Source organism: Lepidothrix coronata, unplaced genomic scaffold (assembly GCF_001604755.1).
Source record: "Lepidothrix coronata isolate B3197 unplaced genomic scaffold, Lepidothrix_coronata-1.0 Scaffold4, whole genome shotgun sequence".
NCBI lineage: Eukaryota > Metazoa > Chordata > Aves > Passeriformes > Pipridae > Lepidothrix > Lepidothrix coronata.
Window position 1 is genome coordinate 2,540,701 of NW_016690184.1, and position 27,804 is coordinate 2,568,504.

General features: G+C 36.6%; 1 protein-coding gene and 1 long non-coding RNA gene across 11 annotated transcripts in view; one reads left to right on the forward strand and one right to left on the reverse strand.

Annotated features, from left to right (window-relative positions):
• The window catches only part of ADGRB3 (adhesion G protein-coupled receptor B3), a 463,874-nt gene that overhangs the window by 108,136 nt on the left and 327,934 nt on the right, over positions 1-27,804 (forward strand). The gene's annotated exons all lie outside the window — the stretch shown is intronic.
• Positions 480-15,349, reverse strand: LOC108502583. The gene is made up of 3 exons (XR_001876523.1): positions 15,336-15,349; positions 7,437-7,439; positions 480-561 (listed from the first exon to the last, which is right to left on the reverse strand). It is a non-coding gene; the product is annotated as an uncharacterized LOC108502583 (long non-coding RNA).

Genomic DNA, 27,804 nt, shown 5'->3' on the forward strand with positions numbered 1-27,804 from the left:
CAGTGGATCCCTACAAATCTACGAGGCCTCATGGGATTCATCCCAGCATCCTCAAAGAGCGGGCTGATGTCATGGCAAAACCTCTCTCAATGATTTTTTAGTTGTCTTGGCAATCTAGAGAGGTCCCAGCCGACTGGAAACCAGCAAACATTGTCCCAGTTGTCTAAAAGAGCAAGAAAGCAGGACTCGGAAACTACAGGCCTGTCAGTCTCACTTCAGTGACTGGTAAAATTAGGAAGAAGATTATTCTGGGAGGTATTGAAAAACACCTGAAAGACAATGCAGTCATCAGTCAGTCACAGCCAGCACAGCTTCAGGAGAGGAAAGTCCTGCGTATCAAACCTGACTTCCTTTTATGACAAGATAAGCCACGTAGCTGATCAAGGGAAACCAGTTATTGTAATCTTTTTGTATATCTGATACCAGCAGCTGATGCTAAAAAAAAACAACTCAGGAGCAGTTAATTGAGGGTGAGATAGGGAAAGGGTTTAATTTGTGCCAAGGCATAGATGTTACAGGATGCGCGCACAGGCTGTGCCTGAGATATTACATTTTATAATACTATCTGTCCAATCCCAAGTGTTTCCATCCCGTTGTTTTTGCCCTGGTCCTCCCCCAGCCCACCCCCTGGGAATTGGGTCTGGGGGTTTTTCGGGACCACCTCTTCATCACCATCACCATCTTCAGAGCACAAAGGGTACACGGTCACCCAGTTCTTGACTGTGTTCTGTTGTTCAGGCCAAGATATGAGTGTTCTCTAAACACCATAGGCCTTGCCGTGACAAGAGACTAAACATTTCTACTGAATTCAGGGGTAGAATTGATATGGGAAGCATGGAATGGGGTAAGAGGGTTGAGGAATGTGTAAACTACTTGTGCTAAAGGGTGAGGAATGTAATATAGCTACTTCTAAAATCTACTTTTGCTATAATTACATATAAAGCTTATAAAAATTAGCAAAATCAAAAAACTAAAAGGGTCCTAAGGCATCGTTTCAGTAAAGCTTTTTATACTGTCTCTCACAGTATCCTTCTGGACAAAATGTCCAGCACACAGCTGGATAAACACATCATGTGGTGGGTGAGCAATTGGCTCATGGGTCGAGCACAGAGGGTAATAGTGAATGAGGTAACATCAGACTGGTGACCTGCCACTAGTTGGCTTCCACAGGGCTCCATCTTAGGCCCTGTGTTCTTCAACATCTTCATAAATGACTTGGACGCAGGACTGGAAGGGATGCTAAGCAAGTTTGCAGGTGACACAAAACTCAGAGGAGCTGTTGACTCCCTCGAAAACAGGTAGGCTCTGCAGAGAGACCTTGACAAATTAGAGGACTGGGTAATCACCAACCAGATGAAGTTCAACAAGGGAAAGTGCTGGATTCTGAACCTGGGATGGGGCAACCCTGGATGTATGTACAGATTGGGGAATGAGATTCTGGAAAGCAGTGCCATGGAAAGGGACCTGGGGGTCCTGGTCGATGAGAAGTTGAATCTGAGTCAGCAGTGCCCTGGCAGCCAGGAGGGCCAACCGTGTCCGGGGGGGCATCAGGCAAAGCATCGCCAGCCAGACAAGGGAGGGGATTGTCCGGCTCTGCTCTGCACTGGGGCACCCTCACCTTAAATATTGTGTGCAGTTTTTGCACTGCAATATCGGAAAGATATTAAGCTCTTAGAGAGTGTCCAAAGGAGGACAACAAAGATGATGAGGGACCTTGAGGGGAAGCCGTATGAGGAGCGGCTGAGGTCACTTTGCTTTTTCAGCCTGGAGAAGAGGAGACTGAGGGGGAGACCTCACTGTAGTCTACAACTTCTTCATGAGGGGAAGAGAAGGGGCAGACACTGGTCTGTGTGGTGACCAGTGACAGGACCCAAGGGAATGGCCTGAAGTTGTGTCAGGGGAGGTTTAGGTTGGATATTAGAAAGAGGTTCTTCACCCAGAGGGTGGCTGGGCACTAGAACAGGGTTCTCAGGCAAGTGGTCACAGCACCAAGCCTGACAGAGTTCAAGAAGCTTTTGGACAATACTCTTAGGCACATGGTGTAATTCTTGGAAATTGTCCTATGCGAGCATAAGGGTTGGACTAGTGGGTCTCTTCCAACTCAGCATATTCTGTGAAAATATTTCCTCATTTTTTGCAAGAATTTTTTACATCCTTGAGCACCGCTCTTCCATCTTCATCTTTCTGCAGCTGAGCAAATTCAGTTATTTCAGACTTCATTAGCAGATAAGACATTTGGTCTGATCATTCTCATTATAACCCTTTAGCTGACAGCCAAATCTTTTTTGAATTGCAGTGCAGGATGCTGGACACAGTACTGCATTTGAGGTCTTACCCATCCTGAGATTATCAACAAGATGATTTCATTTGGTGTGCAAGATCCATTCCAGTCTAAACAACCCAGTATGATGAATGCATTCTTCACAGAAATGTGATGGTTTTTACTCAGCAGAAGACCTATTTAGCCATTTTTTCTGTGTCTTGTGGTGACATACTTGGTTTTTTCCATGTAGATAATTTTGCATTTCTCTCTTTTGATTATCCTTTTTTAAAAATTAACCCAAATTTCAATGTGAAATTTTTAATTCTAATCTTGTTTTCCAGTGTATCTGCAATCTCTGTGCACCTGGTATCATCTGATGTCTTAATAAGCATTTTAAATTTACCATCAGAAGTGTCATTAATGAAAGTATTTTAAAAAGTAGACCGTAACTGAAGTGTGTCAGCAACCCTTTGATATTTTCTTCCATGTCAATAATAGACTACTGATACTTAGTGATTATGGTATTCTCATCAGTTTTATATCCACCCCTATAGCTACCTTTTTTTTTGTCTCTTTCCTATTTTTTCATATTCTAAACACATTTTTTTTAAAGACCATCTGTTATTTCATTAAGTCATTATCTTAATCATTCTTATGATTTTTTAATATTTCTGGTTCACTTTTTTCCCCCTGTATTTGCATGCCAGCATCTAAAGCATTGCATTAATCATCGCTGTCTTCTTGACAAAATCTCTTATGTTGTCCTCCTCTTTCTCTTTTCTGAGTCCATTTCCAAGTTCATATAGTTTTTACTTTAAAGAGTGAGGGGAGAATATAGTGTATAGTTATAGTTATGAGTTGTAGGTACACACCCAGTACACTCACAGTATACTGGGGCAGTATGGAACTGTAGAATCACTCTGTCATAGAAAAGCTGGTTGGAAGAGACCTCTAAAGATCATCTAATATATCAGGTCAAAGCAGAAGCATCCCTGCACTAGGTCAGATCAGTTATGGCTTTATCTACTTAAGTCTTGGAAATCACCAAAGACTTTAAGGGCTGTATCTGTGGGAGCGTGTTACCTCCTAATGTCCCACCTGAGACTCCTAAGCATCAATTTTTTGGCATTGTCCAAAATGAGTTTAGCTCCAGCAGTCTCCTTACTATGTTTTGTGTAGTCATAGGCAACTTTCTGTGAATTCTGGCATTTCTACTAGGAGAAAGAACACACTGTAATAGTCCATCACATTTCTATATGTTACAATGGAATTGTATTGTAAAATTCCCTAAATCTACAGTTTATAGTTTATGTGTCCCTCCCATTGTATAAATTCAAAATATTGACAAATTGAACAATATTTCTGTTCCTCTCTGGACAAAGAGACAGTTAAAAGCATGGCTGAAAAATAGTAATGTAGAACATAATTGAGTGTGAAAAAGCTCCACACTTCACTGAAAAATGATGCTGAAATTTGTGACTTTTTATTTAAAAGTTACAAAGGTTATGTCTTTATTTTGAATTGAATCCCCTTCTGGGGGTCAGAGTATGTTTTTTAAAGTAGGAACAGATTAAATGTAATTTCATAAACATATGTGAGACTCTGACAATATAGCTGTGGCTAAGCTGTAAAAGGACTGAAGTAAAAATAATGCAGTATTTAGACTTCTGAAATTCAAGTTTCTGAAATTGTGACAAAAACATCATAAAATACATTATGGTAAACAGCACAGGAGATTTTACTAGGCTACAGTTTAAAACTATATATATGCAAGGTAGTGATAAAACTGAGCTACAAATTATAATCTAAAAATATAGCTAGTGGGATATTAATATTTATATTGAACTTAGTGGCAGAAAAAATGCCCTGAGCAAATTTCCTGTTTAAACATTGGTGTTATAAAATACCTTCAAGGTAGGGTCTCAGACAGGACTTTGAGTCCACACTTAATGATATTAAATGTAACAGAACAAATTATGTACAAACCTGTAAAAATGTAGAAATGCTGGTCTGTTGTAGTTCTCTGTCTGATGTAAATCGGAAGAGATTTGATAGACAGTAGGAGGCATAAATCAGTGTAAAGAGAGTGAAGAAAAATCAGAACAATTTTTTAATTTAGATGATAAATATTTTTGCTAGGCCTTGAAGAAATTTTGCTCTGGCTTACTTTTTGAAATATAGTATATAAAATAAAATAATATTCGAAATTGATACTTACTTTTGTGTTTAGCTGAATTCTTTGTATACTGCCTGCATAGAAAAGGACCACATCACTTAATTTAGAGATAAGCTTATGGTGAATTGAAAGATTTTTCAGGAATATACAGCAATGCTAGGCAACGTGAAGTGTAAAATATTTAAATTACATTGTGAGAAAGAAGCTGATGATGGCTATTGTAACTTGGGAAAGCTTCTACAAGGTCTTTAAACAAAGTGAAAAGAATGTATAGCAAATTAAAAAAAACTACTGTGAAAAATTACAGAGTATGAGCAGAAATTTGGTCACAGTAGATGGAGCTGCATGAATGAAGCATGAGGTCTAATGTCTGATGATAGGATTTAGTTGAAGTGAAATTAGTAATAAATCAAACCTTCTTAGAGTGAGAGTAATTAATCATGGTAATGGTTTATTGAATAAAGTAGTAAATTCATCACTTGGAGTCTTTACCTGTAATACAATTTATTTCTAAAACTATGCCCCAAGATGTTGAGGTTGATAGTATTTACTTTTGTAGAAGAGAAGAGTATTTCTCTTCTATGCAAAATTTATTAACTAGAAATGTGTTGTGTAAGAGGTAAGAATAAATGACTTTAGGAGATTTCTTGTCCTTTTAAATTCTGTTATTGTGAGTGGTTTTGTCTATTTTAAGATAAAAGCAAAAAGCTGGGAGTTTTTAATTGCTTATTTGAGTCTTTCCTTGGAATTACACTTGCTTATGAACAGTCATGTATTTTATTGCTTTATATATTGCATGCCTTATGTATGTATACACAGTATTTTTCCTTTATGATAATATTGATTGCTTACATTCTTATGAATGTTTGTCCAGACAAGTCATCTAACTGCTGTATGTGTCCATATATAAATAAGCATGTACACACACACTCTTTCTATTAAACAGCTAAGGGAATAAAAATTATCAGGGCTTATGTTTCTTTGCCTTTTCCTGTGTTTCAGATCAATGATATCTCTGTCTTCCTGGAATAGCTAAAATTTGTGCTTGCTTTGGAGTATGACTCAATTCTTTCATGCTTTGTAAATTAGATTGAGGTTTTTATGATTGTATTGGATTGTGGATAATACTATTTACATTCTGTGAAGGAATCTGGTAGCTTTCTGTATGATTTAGAATGAAAATTTGAGATATTGATATTTTACCATATTTCATCCCAGCTATTTTTTTCAGTTTAGAGCTGTGACCAATTCTGTTATAGTTCTGTCATGAAAGTCCACGTAGACATTCACAAAGTGGTTGCTCATTTGCCTTGTCACTCAAATGCAAAATATTACATTTTAACTCTGATAGGTATAGAGGATCTCTCACTTCCTCAAGCTTGCAGCCTGAACAAGCTAAGCCGAGCACACAAAGTACTGTGACAGATCCTATCAACCACTTGGTCAAAGCAGAGTTCTGCATGAGTCTTTGTGGGGACCCAAAAATATTTCATAGTAAAGGTGCTTTTCTATATAAAAAATCTTGTTACATGGTCCTTTGCTATTCTTCTTTCCTCCCATTTTTCTTTTGGTCCTCTGTTGTTGTTCTTATCCACTAACACAGCCCTTTTTTTGTCCAGGTTTCTCATCTGCAGAGTACAGTGTACCCTGTCTTCAAACAACAGAATCATTAGATAAAGCTATAGGGCACTAAAAAATAACACTTGAAAATAACCTGAGATTTTCTCAGACCCCAGTGGCCATTCAAACCCAGAATAGTGCTGAGTGCCTCTGTCAGATATGATCCTGGCTTTGTGATGAAGCAGACAAGTCTAATTTCCCTTTGACACCTCTGGGTCTAAAGGCCCTGGTCACAGTATGTCAGCAAATGGCACAGATAATCCTATGTAGCTGAAAGAGTTCTTCTATCTGAGCCTTTGACAATCAATTAGGAGTCAAGGGACTCAGCTTGATTTCCCACATCTTCTAATGCAGGCTACTTCATTATCCAAATTAATCTTGTTCTATACCATGGTACAGATGTAGATATATAGATGGACCTTACTAATGGAGAATATCCATCTCTTACAGAGAGGTCCCTATTAGCCTCAATAAGAGTCATACGTTTACCCATGTTCTTTGCCTTAGTTTCCCACACACTACTTTCCCACCAACCTTAAGTTACTGGTATCCTCCACTAAAGCAATGTGGATTTTCTTCACCAAATTGTATATATCCACCTGTCACGAACCTGTAGTTATAATTTCTGTCCTCAAGTCTTAAAGCTTAACTTGTTGCCCCAATAGCAACTCTGTTCTTCTGCAGCTTCTACCTCCAGAGCTTCAAGCAACCCTTTTTGGGTTGCTGGTGCTTGGTGCTTGTTACTCCTCTCACTGATGATAACCTTTCTGCTTGACTTACTGCTGCCAAAATGATTACAGAAATACCAATCCTATGCCTGAACATTGCTGAAAACAGTTATCTAAAGACAAGAAATTCTTAAAAAAAATCCAAAGTTTTTCATGAGAGGGATTTTTGAGTTCGACATTAAGCAAGATGTCAACATACCTGTTTTTTCAAGAAACTTCTTTAGCTAAGACTGTTGTTCAAATCCTCAAAATTAAGCAATTCTCAACCTTTATACACCAAGTATGGACTGAAGAATATAATGAAATGTATATAATAAGAAAATGCCAGTTATCTCTTGGCATTTCCAGCTATGTCTATGGCTTTCCTAGAAATGTTTTGAAGACTGGCATTTGTTTAGCAGATACTCAGAGCTCTCTCTATATCTTAACCTGGCATTCTGCCTGTCTGTGCTATAGAGAGCTGATGCAGCACTTGTTCAATTGATCCTGTAGTTGCGACTTCCATGAAGAATTAGAAGAAAGGAGCAATTATGGAGTAAGAAACTTCATAATTACTGAATGTATGGGAAGTACTACTTGAAATTTCACAGAGTTTGAAGAGAGCTGTGGAATGGTAGTGGTCAAAAGACAGAAAAGACATTGTATTCACCTGCTACACTACATTATATGTTGTTCAGGTGTTGATTAATTTCTCATAATCTTCCATTCTTTTACAGTTCTGTTCAGAATTTTTCTGTTACATCCTGCGCTTGAAAGGAAACTGAAGTAATGGTAGCCATACTTTGCTTTAGATGTCTGTATACCTCCAGAGGGGGCCATAAGGGCTGGGACAAATCTACCTGTCAATCACACATCATAAGAACTCTGGTTATTGGTCAATAATCTTGCTTTAGATAATATCAGTCCACAGTTTATCTGTTCCAGTGTGTTTGTAAATGCTGAGATGAAAATTCATACTATGCTTCAGGTTTTGAAAAAAAGATTGGAATTATTCTCCATGAGTACTGTGCACCTGAATTTTTCAGATAGCTTCCAAAAAACAGTGTGCCTGAATCCTGTTGTAATATTAAAACTTTAAATGTTAAGGAAAGATTCTGCAATGCTGTCTAATATTTCTTCAGCAAGCAATCATCTGGTTCTTGCAGGATTGCAGGACCTGGCCTACAGTTATGAAACATCTCTATCAAGCAATGATACTGTTAAGAGTTATTAGAAAATATTGCTGAGGATATTAATATCTAATTATACTAAACTGATTTGTAATTAACTCCACAGGAGCACAAGAATAATGCTTGCAGAATTAATTAGGACAACATTAAATAGAAGGCATTTTTCTTTTCTATTTTTTTGGTATAAGAAATCAATGTAATAATTTTGGAGGATTTCAATGTTTTTATATCCTTAAGCTTCATAAACATGCAGGTTCCTATGAAGTAATTTATTTTCTTTTTCTTTTAATCTACGCATTTTACTTATGCTCCAATTTGGAACCAAACAAGTGTAAGGACTGCAAGCCAGGATTTCTTCTTCACCTTAATTAAAGATTCTCCAAGTCCCTCAATAAATGTCCCTTAATTTGTCCTATGTAAGATAATGACCGTTTAGGACCTTGGCAAGCCTAAAGGGTTTTTTGAGCTGTTCTTTTGGGCTGCTTAGCTTGATATAAATGCAGTTAGGCATGACCTCATTTACCTCTCATGGAAATAGATAATAGTGGCAAGATGTCAGTCCTTTATTTAGCTGTTTTAATGCCAAGTTTTACCTTTTTTTTCCCCCCTCTTTACTACTGACCTTCAAGATGAGCTGCAAAGCCCTACCTATTTGCCAGGTTTTCCATAAGGGTTGAAGAAAGAACATTTAAGAAAGGAGTGGGAAGGGTCTCCATTTCTGTGTATTAAGGAAGGGCTTAATTGGTGGTGTCTCAGCTCCTTAGCTGCAGGTGGAGGGATCACAGCACACAGAAGAGGATAGATAGTTAAGAGGTACTGCAAGACACCTCTGTGTTTTTTAACTCCCTTATTAGCTTGTATAGTTTTTCTCATGCCCCAGGAGTTTCAAGGGATGTGCACAGTGCACACAGATGTCCTTGGTGTCTTCCAGGACCACCAATAAATTCCCACTTTAGGGTTACTTAGTTTCAGCTGTACACAGAAAGTAGTTGTAGAATGTCTCAAGGTCTTTGCCGTGTGATTAATTTACATACACTTCATTTTGTAAAATGTGTTTTAACACCTGTTCATTGACTTAAGTAATTTCAATACAGACTTTCCTATAAAAATTACTTATCTGTATTGCTATAGTGCACAAAGGCCTAATCTTCACAGGGCCGTACTGGAATAAGTTGCTCTACAGGTACAGAGTTAGCTGTAATCCTCACATGAAATATTTCCTTCTCAAAAAAGCAACATTTGTATTTAAATGTGAAGAACACTTCTCATACCTAAAAGCATGAATCCTCTCTATGTTTCTTTGCTATTTGGCAGCAGACTTCGTGTTTTCACTTCTGTGTTCAAGAGGCGCACAGATCAGATGTTTTCTTTGTCTCTGCTTTCTTTGATAGGAAAGAGGAGCAGTTGTTTCCAGGCTCCACAGCTTTGCACTGAGATACAGCTGCCTCAAGCTAATTTTGGCTGCTTAGAAACACTTTGTCCGTTTTTTTTCTGAAAGCCCCTGAGATTTAAACCTACTATCTCCATAGACCCAGGCTTTTTGGTTCACTTGCTTCTGTAGAAGAGGTAACCATTAAATCTAATTTTAATGTAATTTACTGAGCAAGAAGAAGGAAGCCCAGAAAACGTGGAGTTGATTAGATAAAGTGTGATTGTTGTGTCATGTCTTCTCATGAGCCTTTGAATGTGTATGCTGGTTTCAGCTCTTCTTAGGGAGAACTTCATCCTTGGTGCTTATAATAAACTGTTTCTAATGTACAGTCTTATGTACCTTCTTCTTAGGGGTATTTTCATTTCCAAGCTGATCATGCCCCAGTTAGAAAATCATGCAACTGCCTCAAATTGAGTGGTAGTAACAGCATAACTTGCATCACAGAGTTCAAAGGATATCTCAAAAGAAAGGTGGTAGCATATGACATTCATAGATGTCATTCATATTAGATGACATTCTGAAGAAGGTTGAGTAAGAACTATCCATAGCAACCTGCAGCAGACTGTTCTCAGAGTACAGCTTTGTCAATTTTACTAATATAGTTTGCTGACTACAGAAGCTACAACAGCTTTAACCAGCTAATGTATTACATTTGTATGCCCCCAGAGGTAAAGTTTTTAGATGCTAGGTAGGACACTTAAAAAGAATAATTGCTTTCCATAATCGAATCCTCATTTATTCCTCCATTAGCAGCATCAGGGCTTATGTGACATTGCACTGTATGTGCTATTAGCAGGGTTGGGAGTGAGACAGATATTAGCGTGCACACCTACAAATGTGTATATTTCACACACTTCTCTGTGTGAAAACACATACATGTACCTGAAGGTTCTCTGTATGTATGAGGGTAGAGGGTGGGAGCAGAGAGAGAGTGAAAGGTATTCTGAGTGTTCAACAGATGCAGAAAATGCCCTTCTCTTGCCCAAGAAACCCCCATTTTGCTGCCTATCTGCAATACCTCACAGCTGCACCACCTCCAGAGAACACATTTGCTCTAGATTAGAGATGAGTACCTTGTCCAGTGAGAGTCCACAAAGATAAACTAGGGCCTGAAGTATCTCTCCTGTGAGGGAAAGCTGAGAGATCTTGAACTGTTCAGTCTGGAGATAAGAAGGCTCAGGGGGCATCTTATCAGTTTATATATATGCCTAAAGGGAAGGTGCAAAGAAGAGAGAGCCAGGATTTTTGAGTGGTGCCCAGTGAGAGGACCAGAGAAAATGGGCACAAACTGAAACACAGGAGGTTCCCTCTAAACATCAGGGAACACTTTTTCACTGTGAGGGTGACTGAGCATTGGCAGATTGTCCAGGGAAGTTGTGGAATCTCCCTCCTTGGGAGCCATCCGAACATGGTCTTGAGCAACTGGATCTAGGTGACCCTGTTGATCTGTGAGGTTGGACCAGATGACCTCTAGGGGTCCTTTCCAACTTCAACCATATGTGATTTCTGCCATCCAAAGTAAAGCTAAATTTTAGCAGAGTAGTGGTTAAACCGAAGGCTGATTCTTCCGGTGACATCTTTTGATTTGAATGCAACTTTTCACGTTTGTCCCTTATGTAGGTTTTGATTTTTAATTTTGTATACATTTTAGTCTCTTTGTATGCACTTTATGTGCCAGAACTCCAGAACTGGTGGTGGTGCCTACTCCAGTGTGGCAATAGCTGAGGTAATTTTGACTAGCTCAAGTTCTGGAAGTGGCCTCACTTCTGACCAGAGCATAATAATTCAGAACAGACCCTGCGCTGCTTTGGCTAGAACTCTTTTGGTACTTAGATTACCACACTGAATGTGGTAACTGTAATCAAAGATAACTGTATTTTGCACTGCACTTAGTGGTGCTGGCATGGGGTATGTTTGGCCACTATTATTTTTTTTCTTGCTGATGTGTGGTATGATATTCCATTTTGTTTTTCTGGACTGCGTTCATCTTTTGTCCTTGCCAGGGTTTTTTATTTCTTTTGCTTACCTTCTCAAATATGGCTGTTGTGCTCCTTGAAATTATTTTACCCTGCAGATCTAAAAATAGTTTGAAAATGTTTGGAGGAGATTTGAGACCTGCAAAGAGAAACAAATTTCAGGATAGATGCTCTGTGGCCTATTTCTAGTTTAAAATGCTATTGCACAGTTGCATAACTGAATTGCTGAACTCAATTCTCTTGTCCAGTTGTTTTCTCTAAGGTCTATGCTCATACACTTGTATAGGTAAAAAAAAACTATGCTTTTTTAATATCCAAAAAAATGCATCAATGTAAGAACTTTGAAATAAAGTTGTAATTAAATTCCAAGTATCATTCTTGATGTTTTAATCAAGAAATTCTTTAAAGAAATATAGAAAACATTTTATTATTGCAACACCTGTGGAGTTTGCTGATTTTTTTTCCCTCATCCTTCAGTAGCCAAATTTCAATGTGTTAGCTGAAATTAAGCAGCTATAATTCATGGAGAGTAGGATCAGATCTGAGTGAAATGTGACTGAAATATCACGCTACAGCTAGATGAAAGAAGGAAATGTAGGCAAAATATTTGGAATGTGTATAAGGCAATTTTTCAATTGATATAAAATTTTATCTTTGCCCTGTAATAATTACCCCAATTTGAAAAAAATTCTTTAAACCACTGGCAGAACTCCTATGATGTTTTTCTCTCTTTTTAAGGCTCTATATTATGTATATTTTTTACCACTTTCATATATTTTTTAATTGCTCTTCATTTTCTGTAAATGTTTGCAAACTTTCAGCTAGGTTTTCTGTGGCTGCTCTTCATCCATTTCCATTGCCTCTTGCCTTCCACTGTTACTGCTGAAACCCATGCTATGAAGACAGCAGTCTGTGTTGTTAAGGTTCTCTGTAGCACCAGTCCTCAATCTTTTTTTAATCATACGACCATTCTTACCAAAATGCTATTTTTTAAACCAAGATTTAAGTCTTACTGGTAAAAGTGAAGTCAAGGGACACGAGGTCAAGAAAAGGGCTAATAGAGTTTTATGTTATTTTCTGCAGTGTTAAGAGAAGGGTTGGTGCTTTAGAAAAGAGTATAAAATCACAGGCATTTGCTTGTGTCTGCTGGAGATGAGAAAGTTAAAACTGAGGTTGACAGGAAAAGGAAAGTATGATGTTGCCTGCAGTCTATAAGTGCATCGGTATTTTTCTTCCCAGAAGTTGTAGACACTTCTCTAAAGGCTTATCTGATAATGGCTACTGTCAGCTGCAAACTATCAATTTACAGGGACCTCTTATCTGGTGTAAGGCAATTCTTAACATTCAGGTTTCTGAGCACTTTATTCTCTCTGTTGCCATTTTTAGGTGCCAAAATATGAATTATCGGAGTCTGGAATTTAAAAAGTGATGGGACTGGGGAAGGAGAGGAAGCAAAAGGCTGAAACTAAATGGAGTAAATTGTGTGTTATGTACTATAAACCCAGTCAGATTTATTGACGGTGCCCTCAGCAAAATCAATGAGGAATTCTGAGGAATTCAGTTTAGTATGTTTCTGATCTGTAAATGCCATTGCTAACCTGTACTAGAATTCCTGCTCTTCAAGGATGTAAATATTTCTCCAAACCCTCTCACATATTCTTTATTTGAAATGCTTGGTTCATTAAGTGAGTTTCTAAATTTTGAAACTGATAGCTATTTATTTATCTCAGCCTGGACTGCCAGCAAATTGTGAGTGTCTTCTGCCTCCTTAATCTTTCCCTCATGGTCCTCATGGAGCTGACAGCAGTACCCTCAGGCTCCATGACAGCTCCTTAATGAAGTTACAGCAATTTACCTCTAACTTAGGAAATAATTCTATTTTGGGAGGGTTTGACTGTTTGCTTGATTTGTATTTTAAAATAACAACAGTATTTCTGTATCTGTTAGGATTCTCTCAGTCACTACAGAAGAAACCAAAGCAAACTAGAAATACCACATTTTTTTATGAAGCAAGAAATTCCAGCAAATTTTAAGATCTTCAAGTAAATAACAAATGAAATATATATTTTAAGTAGACAACAGGAAATTTTTTTCTCATTAAATCTTTCCTAATAGATGATCAAGTTGTTGAAGAAAGTAACTCATTTAAGAACGATGGTTTTTTAAAGTACTTTCATTTCCATGACTATGTGTGTGGTAGTAAATGAAATGGGCAAGGCTGGCTGGTAAAGCACAGCTCAGATCTGTAGCACCCAAGACAGAGAGGTAACATTTAAACTGTTGATTGGAAAAGCACCCTGTCCGAGGGTGATTCTTAAGCCTTGATCTGGACTCTGGACTGAAGAGTTCTTCTAGCTGACCCAAGCCACATCTGTGCCAGATAGTGAGCTAGTGATTTAAAAGCTAGGATGTCTGTATTACAGAGTTTGAGCCCTAGTTACTGTTGTAGACATGTACTCTATGGCACACAGAACTTTTAGGAAGGACAACTGCAAATAGCTATCTCCCTCCTTTTTCAGTACTTTTTATCCTTCCAAACAAGCATGGCAATGATATGAAAGCAATTCCTTAGAGTATCAGTTGTTTCAGTCCTGTTTCAGAACACTGTAATTATAAACTAATGGTATGGATGCCATAAGAAGACTTGATACATTTCATCTGAAAAGCTATTCTATTTCTCTTTAAAATGAACGTACACATCATTGGTCTGACAGTAGAAAGCAGCCTAAATGATAATTTCGCAGAATGCCTTTTTGTGCATGCTTCTCAGGTATGGATTGCAGATGTAAAATCAGGGCAGTGTTTGTCCCGCTCATATGCATTATTGTCATTATCAAAATTACTACTGAGCTGCAGTTCTCGTACAGTGATATGCTTATTTTTTTCAATATGGTGATTTGCTGAGATAGAAACAAATTTCTTCACCCATGTGTCTGAGGGCCAAAAACAATGCATAATAGAATTGTTTTCTGGGCAGCATGTCCCATCTAGGCAGATGATGGAATCTTCTTACCTTGCTGTTTCTAAACCTGTTCAAAACCATCAGATGGCTTGAGAGCTCAGGTACAGCTGTAACCAATTGCTACAACCCCTTCTTTTTAGAGTGTATGTTCACCCAGAAATCTCAGATCATAAATTCAAGATGAGTCAGAACCAAACCAAAAAGTAGCTCTCGCTCGATGGGAGGACAATTACTGTGTGAGCAAAGGGTTGGACAGAACCTTGAGGTTGTCACATTCAATTGCTATCTCCAAGGCCAACTTCAAAGCTACATCAGATTATTCAGGCTCTTATCCTGTCAACTTTCTAAATTCTTCAAGAACTGATGCTGCACAACATCTCTGATCCATCGGTTTTGAGGGTCAGGCTCTCCAGATGTATGTCAGACACTGGAATAACTCATACTTATCCATCTACTAATATGCATCATTGTTTGTGCACCAAGGGAGGCAAAGTCTGTCTCCAAATATCTCTTAATGGACTAACTATGAGAATGAGGTACTCCAGTGTCAAAAAAATTCATTTAATCTCTACACTTTTTTTGAACAGAAAAAAAATAAACATTTTCATAGGGAAAATAATTTTTTATTGTGATACACTTAAGACATAGGCAATGATATTCATACCTATGAACTAAGATGATTTGCTTTATTTTTATTAGAATTAGGCAGGTAATTAAAAAAAGAAGAGCATTTCTTTCAAAGAGAATGTACCATTAAATTTCTCTCTCTTTTAAGGGTCTTTTAAGAGGAAGAATAAGAAAAAACCATAATATTTTTCCTCCTTGATACAGTGTTAATATCAAATGGTTATAATATAGAAAAAACATCTATATCTTTAGAAAACATTGCGCACTACCTTCTAGACACAGGCATCGTGACTCACAGTAGCATTTTCTGTACAAACAAGATGAAGAAAAATTATGAGAAAAGTATTTGCCTATTTTAATTTTCAGATATAGTCAAAATTACCTTGACCAGTCTAACTTTGTCATAAACTTTCAGTAAAATTAAAGCAGAAAATATAATTGAGCATGTCTTGTCTTGATTTAGTCTTTATATAAAAATTCCTATGCCAGGTGCATCATATTGTTAGCATCTTCCGGTAGGTTATTGTGTGTTGAATATGTTCTGACACTTGGTGTTTTTGTAGGATATTCAATACCATTTTTAATTTTTTTTTGGTATCATATATGCACATGCATCTGCAATATATATAATACAGATATTCATATATATGTGTTAATGTTGCTAAAGGCAAGTTCAGAAGGTCAAAGGGGGTTTTTTCGTTTGAGGGTTTTTTTCCTACTTAGACCAGAAAGTTGCAAGTCCATTTGTGTTGCTCTTTGCTTTCTGTGGGAAGTACCATGCACAATTTTAGGCTGGACCTGGAAAAAGACTCTATTATAGAAGGTTTCATGCTCTCATTCATATTTCTTTCATATGAGCAATTTTAACTAGTTGTTGCTGAAACAGTAATTGTGTTTTTAAAAAAGATAGACTCTTCTAACGAGATTGACCATAAGTGAAAGCTGAGGGAAAATTTTGTTGGAAGTCTTTAATTAGAGTAGAACACAAAAGTTCTATTATACTTTGTCCAAAGTATAAAAACACTTGGGAAAAAAATTTACCTTGCTGAAGGTCAAGAAATAAGCAGTACAGTAGGTGCCAAGAAGCACACTGAAGAAATAGATGTGTTTAAAAGCACTAAAATGCTGACCTTCAGAAAGAAGAGTGACAGATGATGCTTTTATTTAAAACAAAAGGTTTCATCTTTTTATGAATCAGATGCATTATCATAATCAGCATCAGTTAGCAGTCTTCACTGACAAATATCATTTTTGACATTTCTAGAGTTAGCCTAGTTTCAGCACATAAAGAAAAGACCTTGCCCTTCGCTGCCTTTGGAAGAACAGAATATCAAAGGAAAAGTATGTATAATAAGTTATTTAATAAACAAATGGATTAACTTTGAATGTACTTTCTCTTAAAGCAGTTTTTCATCATTTCGTGTTATAACCGTTGTGATTCTGTTCTGAGTTCAGGTTGGTTAGAGTTAATTTCTTCTCAATAGCTTGTATATGCTGTGTTTTGGATTCAGTATGAGAATAATGCTGAGAACACACTAATATTTTGGTTGCTGCTAAGTAGTGTTTATCTTAAGTCAAGGACTTTTTTTGTGTCATGCTCTGCCAGTGAGGAGATACAACAAAAAACCAAAAATGGTGACACAAACTGACCAAAGAGATATTCCACACCACAGAACATCATGTCCAGTATATAAACTGGGGGAATTACACACAAAAGGGGGCTGATCAAGGTGTGAGTCCAGGGCCTGGCATCAGTCAGCTGGTGGTGAGCAATTGTATTGTGCATCAGTTCTTTTCCCTTGAGTTTGGGATTGTGGGTTTTTTAATTATTATAATTATTATTATTTACTGTTATTATTTTTTCTTTTTGTTTCAATTATTAAACTGTTCTTATCTCAACCTACAAGTTTGACTTTTGATTCTCCTCCCTGGGATAAGGGAGGTGAGCAAAATGGCTGCATGGTGCTTAGTTGCCACCTAGGATTAAGCCATGACTGGTTTTTATCCTTTGGTATTATATCCACTGTAATTCGTACTAGTCTTCAGTGTAAAGACCAGCTCTGTCAGTACAGGTCTGTAAACTGCAGTCACGCAAACTTAACTAATGGGCTTTGAGATACAATTTTTGTCTGTATGGCAAGTTCAGGTGTGTGACTACGTGCCACTTGCCTACTGCAGCTGATCACTATGCTAAAACAGTACATGCTTAGTTCTTCAGTTTTTTTATATCCTCCCTTGGTTTTACACAGGTCAAGGCAAGTGTCTCTCTCTTTTTAAGTTTGCCAATTCCCAGTTTATAGTTCAGTCACACTTTTGCCCAATTGGATGACAGTGTAAAAATGTAAAAAGTGAAATACAAAAGTTAGAGTTCAGGTTGTTCTGCCCACTCAGACAAAAAGCAAGTAATGAAAGCTGGCAGGTCTGTACCTTTCTTTTTTCGTGTAAGGAGTAATTGAGTACCTCAACTGATAAATTGAATAGAACTATGCCTCTCTGCCTTTCTTTTGCTATCCTCTAATACAGGTAATTTGTACCACAAAAGATGGATACAGTCTGAGTATTGCAAAGTTATAACTGTTTACTTATGACACAGATGTCATAAATTCTTTCTTTCTTTTTTCTTTCTTTTTTTCTTTCTTTTTTTCTTTCTTTTTTTCTTTCTTTTTTCTTTCTTTTTTTCTTTCTTTTTTCTTTCTTTTTTATTTCTTTTTTTTTCTTTCTTTCTTTCTTCTTTCTTCCTTTCTTCCTTTCTTTCTTCCTTCCTTCCTTTCTTCCTTTCTTTCTTCCTTTCTTTCTTCCTTTCTTTCTTTCCTTTCTTTCTTTCCTTTCTTTCTTTCCTTTCTTTCTTTCCTTTCTTTCTTTCCTTTCTTTCTTTCCTTTCTTTCTTCATCTACTTCCTGCTACTTCTCTTTTTCCAAAACCATAAATGCAAGCAGAAGCTTGTAGGATATTTGTTCTTGCAGCTCCGTTAGCAAATATGGTACAATTACCAGACTGGGTTGTCAGAGGTGATTTTGCTGGAATTTTGAGAGAATATTAAAAAGAACCATCTTTTATCTTAAGGAACTAGAAAATAGCAAAAATAGATGTACCAGCAATTATGGGTTGATTAACAAAATGTTTCTCTGGCATGTACACTACCTTTTCCTGACTAAATCACAGAGGTCTCCTGGCATGGCATCAAAGAGATGTAAAGAACAACTTCATATTCATCACAGATCTACAGATTTATTCCATTATCTGTCAGCTTCCTGCGTAGAACTTTTTTAGATCATCCTGGACTTTGAATGAGGAAGAGAAGAGAGAAATGTGCACTTAAAGAAAACAGTTGTATTGAAAATTGAATATGGAATTTGTTAAATTCTAGCTAAGAAATACCTGCAATGCTTCTTAACAGACTCCATGGAAGCAAAGATATGTCTTTCTCTTCTATCCTGGTAAATACTTTATCACAACAAGCAGGACTCTTCACAGTGGTAAATTGCAACTTCAGTTCTCATTTCCTTTACATTTCACGTGATGACATTAGAAACGAAGAATTGTCAGGCCCATGTAGAATATAGCATCACTCAAATATACAGAGACCTCTCCAGACAGCATAAATTACAAATTAACCCCAGAGACACAGTCATGTCTTTCCCAATCTCTTGCCTATTTCTAAAGGGAAAAAGAAAAGTGTAATTGGACAAAAGCTACTATAAAGAATTACCTCCCCAAAATAAATTGATTTTAGCCTGTATCATTCGAGTGATGTAGGCTGTGGCACAGCTCCAGAAACAACTGTACAAATGTGGAAGAGGGAACTTTAATCACTGGAGCAGGAAAAGAAGATTGGGGCAGGATGTAATGCAGCAACATTAATATGTTTGTCAAGTTTCACTGCCAAGTCCTGTATCTCATTAAGCTATGCTCCCAGAGTCTTGCAACATTTAGGACTTCTCCAAATGGCTCTCAGGCTTCAAGCATACTCTCTGACACCTTAGTTGGGAGGCTTTTCTAATCTTGAAAAATGAGCTGATGTGGATTCAAGACTGTCTGGAAGCTGGGTGCAAACCAGCTGGATAAGGGACCAAGCTTTCTGTCAAACTTTAAATGTCTGAAGACAAAACTACTTGTCCTTTCTTGCACAAAGACACAGCAATTCCTTCTATTCCTTCTTTTTTTTTCCCGCTCTAAACTCTGTTGCTAGACAAGAATGGTTAGAACTGAAATAGCTGATAAGGGACCACCCCTGTCAGACAGAGTGACAAGAAGTGACACGGACTGCACAGCTGGTCTTATAGACATGGTAGGTGGATTTTGCCCTCTAGAGTTAGTGTGGAATCATCATTCACTTTCAAAGTAAAACATCTGAACTACCCTCCACATGGCTTGCTGATCAGCAGACTATTTCAGAGAGCAGAGTCAAGCTCAGAGAAAATAAATACAGCCAGGAAACCACATACGTTCTTTTCTCAGCTTCTCAGAACTTCTTTTTTCGAAAGATGCTGCTAGTCATTTCTGTTTATTATTCTCCCTGTTTCTAGCTGTTCAGTTTGCCAGATGAACATAATTACTGACAGAAATTGCATTTATTTAAAAGTAAAACTGAATTACTCCTACCATGTCCTCCTAGTCTGTATGTGAAAGGATTAGAAGGGTGTAGATTACGGACACTGTACCATTATCATAGACATATTCCTCCATCTTCAACTTTTTCTTGCATATTTCATCTTCCAAACATAATATTTTCCATTCATTTACTGGTCAATCTGTTTATTCCTAAATATAATTATACCAGTTTCACTATTAAGGGATGGGTAATTGTGCATTCTGGGCAAACCCAGTTTTAGCATCTGCCCAATGCACATCTCACCTGGAAACCAGCTAGCTACTGCTAGGTGCACTACTCACCTACATTGTAAATCTGATGACATATCTTATTATCATCTGAATATCTGGTCTCAAGGAACAGGTAATAAATAATTTCCTGATAGGGTACTCATTTTTTGTACTTTTTGGTCTCAATAGCCTTCTCTATGTAAAATGGATTTTAATTTTCCTATATCTTAAGTATGATTGTATTGACTTAATACATTATGAGGAGATGTTTGTATAGATAACAGAAGTTTTGGAATGCAAGCTGATGCAGAGCATTCTTCCAAAATATGAGCTGATTGAACTAGCAGATTTCACTGGTGGACGTTTGTATCAATGATTCCTACAGTGAATAAGATGAAGCTCCATCAGCATACCTCTGTCTATGCACCAGGGACACAACTGGAATTTACAGACATCTCATGGTGTACAGTAACCACAATTAAAAAAAAAAGTAAATAAGAAGATTAAAACAAATTAATTAGTCTTTTCACATTTATATAAAATAATGTATATCCATGTTTTAAAGAAAGAGTTAGAAAGATGGTACAAATGAAACAAAATGGAGCAAATAAAAAAAAACATCTACAGCTCAATTCTTTTTTCTTTTACTGTCACTCACAATCTTTGACTAAAATGTGGAGTATCTCCAACCACTGTCCAGTTAAGAAAATATCCTTTTTTCTTCCATTTAATGTGACATCAGCACACTGAGTGAAGCCATAGTACAATGAGTAGCAATACTATGAAACAGAAAACATGAAAAACAGTGCTATGAGAAGCTGGTTTGGCTGCACTGCTGTGGCTTTACATCGGGACCCTACAGACAAGCATCCTGACATCTGACTTTTGATTCCTGGCACTCATTCTAGTCTTTGGTATTCAGCTTAGCACAGTCATGGAGGTTGTATCTACAGAACTTCTGTTTTCTAAATTACTAATAAAGAACAAATATTTTATCTAGGTTACTGTACTTTAAATCAGCCATAAACAAATGGTTACAAGGTTGAGACCTAAGATGGACGCAGTTGCCAAAACAGGTTTTTTGTTGAATTTTACATTGCTTTAAGTACCATGTTTGGACTCACACTTTCTTTACAACCTTCTATACTCATGCACAAATAGATATGTAGATGAATATATATAAAATACATATTTTTAAATGTGGCCTATGTTTTTCTGTGGAATGATGGTTCATGTAAGCAGAATGCACAGTGATCAATATGTGCAGGTAATAGATAGAAAGTCATTGAGGCAGGTGTTCCTGGTGCTAGATAAACAAATCTATAGGTGACTCTCATATGATTACATCAACTTTGGTCTTCTTATAGACATTAATTTTTTTTCCAGTTTTCAGTTTTTGAACTCAGTTTGGGTGAATAAAGGAGTACATTTATTTATTTTTAAATAAAATCATCTTCAAGAATTAACACAGTAGGCAATGTGTAGGAGTACAGGGACAATGTGGAGGCCCTATTAAACAAAGGCAAACAGTAGAACAGCAGGTCCCTTTTGTAGTAATACATAGAGGGTTACACTGATTCTTTAAGGAAAGTGCTTCATGCTGAACTGCTATAAATCTGAGAGCTGACAGCAAATGAAGATTTCCTTATATGTCATTTTTGAAGAGGATATTGAAAGCCTCTTTTTTTGCATTTTATTCATCACAGAATCTTTATTGTTTAGCTCTTAGGAGGCAGGGGAAGACTAGGCTTTCTTGCTTCATCTACTCTCATCAGGAACAAAATTATCCTCTTTTTACTCACTTCCACCTATTCCTTCCTTAAAACTTATAAAATATTGCCATATTCATGGTTTCCAATGCTAGACTGAGATTCTCAAGCTTCTGCTTTCCTGGGAAACCTTTGTGGGATTCTGCAGTTCCAAAAAGATTCTTGTTCTCAAAAGATGTTCACAAGCCAAACAAGTCTCTAATAAAATGGTTCCCATAGAAGTTCTCTTCTCTAACGCACTGCGTCTCCAGGTGTTCCCCCTTTGTCTCCATTAGACTTTTGGATCAAGCCTGGTTACAGACAGGGAGTGATACCTGGACTTTCTATCCTGCAGTGTCCGAAGTGTTCAGGTTTGTAGTTTTGGTTTTAATACCTGAAGTGTCTTTCCTTCAAAGTGGAACAGACGGTAATGTAAACTATCAGCTAAAAAATGCTCAGTCAAACTAATTTGAAGTGTTCCAACCTGAAAATGGAAGAGCAGATGTGTCATGAAAGACTAAACCCTGGAGAAGAATGTCAGACTAGCAATATTACCAGATTGTGCTTCATGTTAGGACATAAACATCAGAGAGTTGTCATGCTCTGAAATGTCATTTATCTTGTTGGGATAACGTCAAATTATAGGGTTAAGAAGGTAAACCTTTCTACTTTGGATTGGTTTTTTTCTTTTCTTTTCTGAAATTAATTTTTCGTACCAGGAATTATTCATTCATGGGTCCAGGGCAAAGTAAATGCAAATGTTTGGGAGCCAAGACAATGAGTTAAAGATGTCCTATAATTAACTTTGTTTTACTAAAATAATGTTTCACAGAGGTAATATCACTGTATTCTTAGCATAAGTTATATGCATGTGTAAAATAACAGGAGGGAAATCAATCTTCCACTGCAACAGCATCTCAACGTGGAAAACACTAAAATGTGGACCTGTGGTCCTGCATACTTGACCCTTGAGTGAGGTTGCTCACAGCTTTTGAATGAAAGCAGAGGTATGATGACAGGATTAAGGCCTTCAAATTTGTCTTGATCAGGAGTTCAAGCTGACTGAAAATAATGATCTTTCAAGATTAAGACATTATTAAATAAAGATACATATATTTCTCTAAGCTGTTTAATATAATGCATATTGCACATGTACAAAATAAGAATGCAGTAGAAAGATTCAATGCAGAACTACAGCTGCATACTTACTGTCTTCTTATTCTCTTTACCTGTAGTTTATAGCAATCCATTCAAATTAAAATCCTATTCTGAAAGTAGCTGAAACACTTTTTTTTTCCAAAGTAGCTGTCAAAAGACAGTGTAACTTAGTGGTTAAAAATATTTACTGAATGTAAATGTAGTTATCCTAAGGACATCTCAGTATTCCAAGAATTTAAATGGTGCTTTGATTAGACTTCCTTCTACTGAAAATAGTTAGATTCATAGAGAGAGGATATATTAAAAGTGAATAGCCATTAGCAAAACTAGAGAAGAGGTCATGACATCGAGTCGGTGAGAAGTAAGTCAGAAGAATAAAGGATTGCACATTTTATATGAGTAAGGTGAAAACATTACCAGAGAAAAATATGAATTCCTAATTCATAGTTATGTAACCAATAAAATGTGGGTTTCTGTGATCCTAGAAAAGCAATATGCACAGAAAGACAGGTCCATCTGAAAACAGTAGAGATTTGAAATGTATCTACCTGATATAATTTATTCCTGTTACCATAATCTTCTACATTTTATGAGGACTTTTTCTCCTTCCTTAAAATGGAAAAGTGCAGGGCAAAGCAAATGTAAAAGCCTTGAAGATAACACAATGAGTTAAATATGTCGCTATAAAAATCACCATGTTACAAGAAGTTATTGTAAATTATGGTAATAACCTACCTTTCATGTGCTGAAAAAATTATAGTGACATCACTATAGAGTAGGAAATGTTTATGTTTATATTAAGCATGGTGCACATTCCCTGTAGCAGAAGAAAAAAAATTCTTCACTAACTAGATTTTTACAGAAGCAGATAAATTTGCTCAGGTAAATATATTCAATGCATTTCCTTCATAAATTACTTAAATTTTAGCTGATTATTTTCAATTCCTAAACAATTGCTAGAGCTAATAAACATTAGATGTTCTTTTGAAGTATCAGGCAGAGCTGAAGTGTTTGGGTCTGGATTTACCTGTACAGGAAATTGCCTCCATCCTTTTTGAAGTGGCATTTGTCATCTGTTTTTCATCAAGGCCTGCTCATTTCTGTTGTGCTGATAGTATTCTTCTGGTAGGGCTAGTGGAGAAAAATAGATTAATGATGCTGAATTGGTACTTAAATACTCCAACAGCTGTAGAATCAATGTGGTTAGTCTGATACAGCTATATACCAATGTTTTCTAGTCTATCCAGTCACAGATTTGAGTTATATTTTTTGTTTAACCACATAACCTCTTTGTGTTCTGACTTCAAGATACTGCTGTAGAAAATTATATAAATGAATCCTTTTTATCTGAGTGAAACTTACTCAGAGATATGTTGCGTTTCACTCCCCATGTATAAAATGTGATAATGAAGTCTGCAGAATATCTAGGAGCCTTAGTTTGTTCATATTTGTAAGGTGTTTAGTGATCCTAGGCATTTAGTTTTGCGGGGGGAGGTATTATTAGGAAGGGAATTTTTATTCTCTGTAGGCCTCCAACACTAAAGGTTAATAGTCCATATAGCATGGGAATGTATTTGATTTACTAGCACTAGAAGCATAAACACTGATTCTGATTTAGCAAATGAAAGTTTGCTATACTTCTGTGTATAGGCTAGGACTATAGCCTTGTTACATGAAATAGATAATTTATCTTAAATAATTTGCATCATATGTAAAAGTAATACTGTAGAACTATTGGCAAAGCCAATCCCTGTTTGGCATCATCCTTTTCATCACAATCTGCAATCTTGACATATTAGCCCGGTCACTTATATGAAAGCAGTGATTGCCTAGAGACAGAAAAATGATTTTTCAAAAGAACTTACATCATACTACATTATTACATAATTCTATATTACTTTCTATCTTCCTAATTTGAGTTTTGCTTGTGGAATACTACATGTTTTCCAAAGGATATTTTATAAAGTTTGTGTCAGAGTTATGCATCTTTGAAGACATAAATAGAAACCTTCCTGAAATTATAACTGAAAATAGAAGTTTATAATAAAATTTAATATAAATAATGCAGTAGAGCTTATTGACAAAATTGCTACAATACATATCTTCCCCTTAGTGCTGCATTTTGAAAAAAAAAATTCTTATATAGGAGGCACATCAGAGTTAAATATGTTAGCACAGAAAAAAGAAATTTCTTCCTGATTTGCGTTTCTCTTCAAAAGAGTCAAGATTCAGCTAAATGAGTCACTTTCCATCTACTTACGCAAGGTATATCTTGTCTGTGTTGTAATGCACAACAACTGTCTAGACATTCACTACCCCGTCAATAGGAGACCATTCAGAGCATCAGAGCCCAGGTCTCTGATTTGTTTCCTCAGCAAAGGAGAAAGGAATCACTGAAACCTGTGGGGAATCTGAGAAGAAAATAATATGGATTTCTGTCTAACGTTATTGATGAAAGTTAAATGTCTGCTCAGAACCATAATCAAGCTCAGGAGGTGACAGAACACTTGTATGAGCTGTTTAAGTGGAAGTGAGGTGAAAAGAAATCCTGTTGTGAAAACATGGGCTATTTAGGGGTTTGGATTGGACAAATATCTGATTCTTAAGAAAAGGAAAGAGATACTGGGAATTGCAAAATGCTTTAAATAAATTAACACCTTCCATCAGGAGTGCCTTGCAATTGATTTTTTTTTCTTCCACATATCTTGCATCAGCTGTAAAGGTTTTTAACTCAGGGTTCAAGAAGCTAGCCATCAAAATGAACATATCCATGGAAGAACAGCTGAGTTTTTCAACTTCAGTAGTTTCAACATTTCCAGCAGTCCATAATGTAATACTAATTTTTTCCCCATTTTTCTTTTTTTTTTTTTTTTAACCATCTTTAAGTTTGAATGCTTCAAGCCTTAACATCATAATTTTTTGCTCCTCAGAACTGATTGCCCTACAGGACAGATTGGAATTATAGGTTCCTTTCTGATTTTTAAGTTTTTTAAAATCTGATGGTTTACTTTCAACCAGATGGGACTGCCTCTTCTCCCATGACTAAACCAGATGTTGATTTGCATCAAGTTTTTGGCAAAGAGTTCATATAATTTTTTTACTGACTGATTCACTTGCATATCAGCCTCATTAATAATGTATAGTCTCACTGCAGTGAATAACCATGACCATCTTTTCTGTATAATTAATTCATATAGCTCATCACTGTCCTAGATAAGTGTACCAATACCTAGAGGTAAACTAGGTGGTAATGCTACTTACGATCTTCTCAAATCAGACTATAAAAGCTTTTGATCAGTTATTTTAAGCCTTTATAAACTAAAATCCAGAGTTTCCTGATTTAAAAGAAAACATGCACCTGCATGAGATGTGTCCATCACTGGGAACAGAGGAGCCCAGGGCCAGAATTACATGATGTAGTCAGAAAGGGAGAAATCAATTGCACAGTGTATTTTACAGTCTTAATTTTGTCCTTTCTTGTGTTCTCCAAGACAAATATGGGACGATATTCTCTCAGTGAAGTTCTGCAGAACTGAGATGAAACAATGGCGTTTACTAGACTGAAAATCCATTATGAGCCAGATGGGGGTGTATGGATAGACCACAGTTGGGACTGCTGTTGCCTCCAGGCATTCACGTCATATGCTGATCATCAAATATGAAATTGCCTTGAATATTGTGATTGGGAAGAGGCTCTGTAATGTAACAGATCTTGAAAGGTTCATTTAGCCCATGAACTGAGCTTATACATACATTTCAGTTTTGGAAGGCACAAGTCTGCCTTTGAATCTTGCCAAAGTTACATATCATGTAGAAAACTGGTTTGGTGTTGTTTTTTGTTTGTTTGTTTGTTTTTTAAAGGAATAGGGCTTTTCTTATTTCATACAAGACCTACATTACTAAGTGTTATTATGCGTTATAACACTTGGAAATGAAACAGTTTCATTTCTTCCTGAAGTTACTGAAACCTTTTTAAATGATATATTTATCTCCCTGATAGCATCTGTAGTTATATCCAGATATCAGGGAAGACCTGTTTTATGGCCCCTATAGTCCCGAGCTCTTAATTATTCAGCTTTAATTATTTAATTATTCAGCTTGTAATTTTCTTCCAAGTTTGTTTTCCTTTTCTTCCTTTCTGGGAGAGCCTAGGAGAGCAGAAGCATTAGTGCACACTGATGTCTTGTCCCATCATTTAATTGGGAACATGGCTAACAAAGTCAATAGAGACATGAGAACTGGGAAGTATGCATGTAATTTGTCTGTCTACAGTCAATAGTCACTCATGTTAGATTGGTTGGAAACCACACTTACCACAGTTTGGGGCTTGCAACATGCCTTCATCATCAGAAGTGGAATACTATGATTAGTATATGGCACAGTGACCATAAAGTAGAAAAAAATGCTGTATTACTCATCTAATAAACCTGACACGCAGCTCACGTGAAAGGTATTGTCCAGGAAACCTTACTACACTACTCAGATCCACAGGAAATTAAATGGAAGAGTAAACTCTGACTTTGCTTACGGCATGCGTTGATGAGCTAGCCAGGTTGATAATCACTGCTGTAATGGAAGGTAGTTTCCTGTATTTTGGGAAATAACAAAGGTTGTTTTCTTCTTCATGCAAACTGTTGAAATATGGGCTCTCATGAACATAGAGTTCAGATTGAACTTTCCTTCTGATGTGATTCCAGCAATATCGTTTTAGTAAAGGGTTAGAACTAGCAGCTATTTTTTCATTTAAGAAACTGGAAGCTCAGTTTTTCATTATATTAGTGCTGTATTGCTATTAAAATATTCTATATCTTCAGAAAAGTCAATTAACCCATTACTTCAGTTTCCGTATGTAAAGACTGGAATAGTCACTTTATAGGAAGGAATGTTTAGAGATCTGATTAATTGGCCAATGCTGCAGTGTAAGCATGAATTCTTTGCCCATCTCCAACAACTGAATAATTCCTTCAGAGAAATAAAAAATTGCATTGTTCAAGTTGCAGGACAAATTTAGATTTCCAGATGTTCCCACATTAGAGTTTAGTCAAGACTCTATGGCTAACACTTCAATTCCTGTGAAAAATACATATAGAATTGTAATAAAGGACCTTTGTTTTCTCATAACTT